The sequence below is a fragment of the Etheostoma spectabile genome, unplaced genomic scaffold (assembly GCF_008692095.1).
Source record: "Etheostoma spectabile isolate EspeVRDwgs_2016 unplaced genomic scaffold, UIUC_Espe_1.0 scaffold121, whole genome shotgun sequence".
Taxonomy (NCBI): Eukaryota; Metazoa; Chordata; class Actinopteri; order Perciformes; family Percidae; genus Etheostoma; species Etheostoma spectabile.
The window spans coordinates 270,155-274,372 of record NW_022605571.1 but is presented as its reverse complement, the minus strand read 5'-3'; positions in this window follow the sequence as shown (position 1 = coordinate 274,372).

Sequence of the window (4,218 nt, the reverse complement as noted above, 5' to 3'; positions counted from 1 at the left end):
CAAATATACAGATATACAGATATACAGAGACACTGAGACAGGGCATAGCACGGCATCGAGCAGGACCACGGCGGCAGCTGCAACCATGATCCAGGTGCCACCACAATCCAAGGAAAAGTGGAAGGTGATAAAACATAAGAATTGAGGGGAAGAAGCTCCCTGGAGCTGAGTTAGTGACAATCATTACCAGGACATGAATTCACGCAGATGGAAGGAGAGGTGCAAGGCAGACCTGAGCCAGAACTTAGCTAGCAGACTTGAGCCAGACCTGAGCCAGCAGACCTGAGCAGAGGAGAGAGAAGCAGAGGAGAGAAGGGGTGCCGTGTCTGTAGCTATACACCCTCCCCCGCTGGTCCAGGCGGACGCTGCAACTCATCACTCCCTAATTATAAGCTTCATCAAAGAGGAGAGTTTTACGTTTACTCTTAAATGTGGTGACGGTGTCTGCTCCCCAAACCCAGACTGGGAGCCGGTTCCTCAGGAGAGGAGCCTGATAGCTGAAGGCTCTGGTCCCCAGTCCCAGACTGGGAGCTGGTACCACAGGAGAGGAGCCTGATAGCTGAAAGCTCTGGTCCCTAGTCCCAGACTGGGAGCTGGTCCCACAAGAGAGGAGCCTGATAGCTGAAGGCTCTGGTCCCAAGTCCCAGACTGGGAGCTGGTCCCAAAAGAGAGGAGCCTGATAGCTGAAGGCTCTGGTCCCAAGTCCCAGACTAGGAGATGGTCCCAAAGGAGAGGAGCCTAACAGCTGAAGGCTCTGGTTCCCAGACCCAGAATGGGAGCTGGTCCCACAAGAGAGGAGCCTGATAGCTGACGGCTCTGGTTCCCAGACCCAGAATGGGAGCTGGTTCCACAGGAGAGGAGCCAGATGGCTGACGGCTCTGGTTCCCAGACCCAGACTGAGAGAAGCTAAACCAGGACTGCTCATCAGAATCATAAATACTTCATTAGTATATTATTATTATATTTATTAGTCAGTATATTAATCATAAAGTACTGGAGAGACCAGGAGTTACATCCTCTGTCTGTCGTTTCTGTCTGTTGTGTCTGTCTGTTGTTTCTTTCTGTAGTGCCGTTTGCCGACCAACCAGACACACCGGACGACTCCACCTCCACCACCGCAAAGGGTAAAGATCACCACTCTAGCTCACAGCCAATCACAGTTCAGGTCCAGCTCACATCCAATCACTGTTCAGATCCAGCTCACAGCCAATCACAGTTCAGATCCAGATCACATCCAATCACAGTTCAGATACAGCTCACAGCCAATCACAGTTCAGATCCAGCTCACAGCTAATCACAGTTAAGAATTTGTTTCCTTCTTTCTTAATTAATAATTGATCAATTGATTAATCTTTTTAATCTGTTTCCTTCTTTATTAATCATTAATTATGAATTGATTAATCTTGTCATCTGTTTCCTTCTCTTAGCCATGAATTAGCCGCTGACCTCTGACCTGTGGAAGCCGACTGCAGGTACATCAACACTGTGTCTGTGTCTCAAACCTCCCACTAAGATAGTAACCCCCTAACCCTCTCACTAAGATAGTAACCCCCTAACCCTCTCACTAAGATAGTAACCCCCTAACCCTCTCACTAAGATAGTAACCCTAACCCTCTCACTAAGATAGTAACCCCTAACCCTTCACAAGAGTACTCCAACCCTCTCACTAAGATAGTAACACCTAACCCTCTCAAGATAGTAACCCCCTAACCCTCTCACTAAGAGAGTAACCCCCTAACCCTCTCACTAAGATAGTAACCTCCTAACCCTCTCATTAAGTTAGTAACCCTCTAACCCTCTCACTAAGATAGTAACCCCCTAACCCTCTCACTAAGATAGTAACCCCCTAACCCTCTCACTAAGATAGTACCTCTTCCCTCTCATATAGTAACCTCCTAACCCTCTCATTAAGATAGTAAGTAACCCTACCTCTCACTAAGATGACCTCCTACCTATCACTAAATAGTAACCCCTAACCTTCATAGTGTAACCCCTAACCCTCTCACTAAGATAGTAACCTCCTAACCCTCTCACTAAGATAGTAACCCCCTAACCCTCTCACTAAGATAGTAACCCCCTAACCCTCTCACTAAGATAGTAACCCCCTAACCCTCTCACTAAGAGAGTAACCCCCTAACCCTCTCACTAAGATAGTAACCTCCTAACCCTCTCACTAAGATAGTAACCCCCTAACCCTCTCACTAAGATAGTAACCCCCTAACCCTCTCACTAAGATAGTAACCCCCTAACCCTCTCACTAAGATAGTAACCCCCTAACCCTCTCACTAAGATAGTAACCCCCTAACCCTCTCACTAAGATAGTAACCCCCTAACCCTCTCACTAAGATAGTAACCCCCTAACCCTCTCACTAAGATAGTAACCCCCTAACCCTCTCACTAAGATAGTAACCCCCTAACCCCTCTAAGTGCACCACCCGCACCACCCGGGTGCTCTAAGTGCACCACCCGGGTACTCTAACTGCACCACCCGGGTACTCTAAGTGCACCACCCGGGTACTCTAAGTGCAGGGGGGGTAAATGGCCTGGTAAGGAAGCAGGTTGGGGGGGTAAAAGGCCTGGTATGGAGGCAGGTTGGGGGGGTAAATGGCCTGGTATGGAGGCAGGTTGGGGGGGTAAATGGCCTGGTATGGAGGCAGGTTGGGGGGGGTAAATGGCCTGGTATGGAGGCAGGTTGGGGGGCGGGGGGCAGGTTGATATAATAATGATCAAAGTGTTTTTTGTGTTTTTTCTCCATCAGAGTCAAGTCCACGGTGGAACACAGTTGCTATGACAACAGCTTCAACAAGCTAAACTTCAGCTTCCTGTTTTCTCCTCTGCTCCTTCCTGATTGGTTGTCTCCGCTTACTTCAAACTCTGGCTTTGATTTAGAAAATCTGTCTTCCACCAATCAAATCTCTGTCTGTCTGTCTGCCTGTCTGTCAGTCTGTCCGTCTCTCTGTCTGCTCGTCTGTCTGCCAGTCTGTCCGTCTCTCTGCCTGTCTGTCTCTGTCTGCCTGTCTGTCCGTCTCTCTGCCTGTCTGTCTCTCTGCTTGTCGTCCCCCTCTCTGCCTGTCTCTCTGTCTGTCCCTCTGCGTCACATTAAACCATGTGTTTTGTTTTTGTGTTCAGAAGAATTGCTAATAAAGTTTGAATTGTCAAAATGTCTCTCTGCTCTGTGAGTCCTGAGTTGTTATTATGAAGCGTCTGTGAACCGATGAAAATATAGTAATCATACACTGATCTAAATAACTATATATATATATATATATATATGTTAGAATGATTATTTCTTCCCAGTGTGACTCCCAAGACATATGAGAAGTGTTTGAGAGAGTAAAATGGCCTATGTGTTACTTATATGTCTGTGATATCAATACATATCTGGAAGATTCATGTTCCGTTTTATTTATTTATTTGTCTTTAAGGCCCTAAAACCATTTTTAACATTCAAGCGACCTCATCATAACTTACACAGATGACAAAGTACATTTCTTCAAAGAAAGTCCACACTGTAAAATCCAATTAGGTAACCTTACTTGAAAAAAGCCTTCAAACCGACTGCACTTAAAAAACTAAGTACAGTGGAATAGCTTTGCGTGTTGTATGACAAATCCCTGTTTAGTATAGTACACTTACTCTTGAGTTTAAGTAATTAAAGACATTTTGTGCAGTGAACTTGACCATTTACTTTAGGTGTACTCCTGACTTAGTATAGACTACTCAGAATTACCATTTCAAACAACTAAGTAATGTCATGTGAACTTTACTTTGTGTGTACTCTGAACACAATCATTTTAGTTGGGCTAACTAATGTGACAATTCCTGCAACTTAGAATTTCTTGTTTTTAGTTACTTGAAGAGGGAGCAAACCGACTGAAAAGACCAAGTAACTGCTACTTGTGTAAATTAAGTAAACAATCACTTTAGCTTATTCCGTTTACAGTAATCAATTAGACAAACACCAAACGCTCACCTCCTCCTCACTCTGTTCTGTTAACTCACGATACACTTGTCACATAAATGTACCCGAGAAGAAGTATAAAGTATCATAAAATAGAAATACTTCATACTTAACACACAACCACAATATAGTTGAAACAGGTTTATTCCTAAAACCTCAACATTGTTATTTAGTTTACAATGTTAAAGTCAAAGTCTTAAAACCATTTGAATCTGGTATGAAGTATGCATTACCTTGACATTTGTAATTTTATTCTG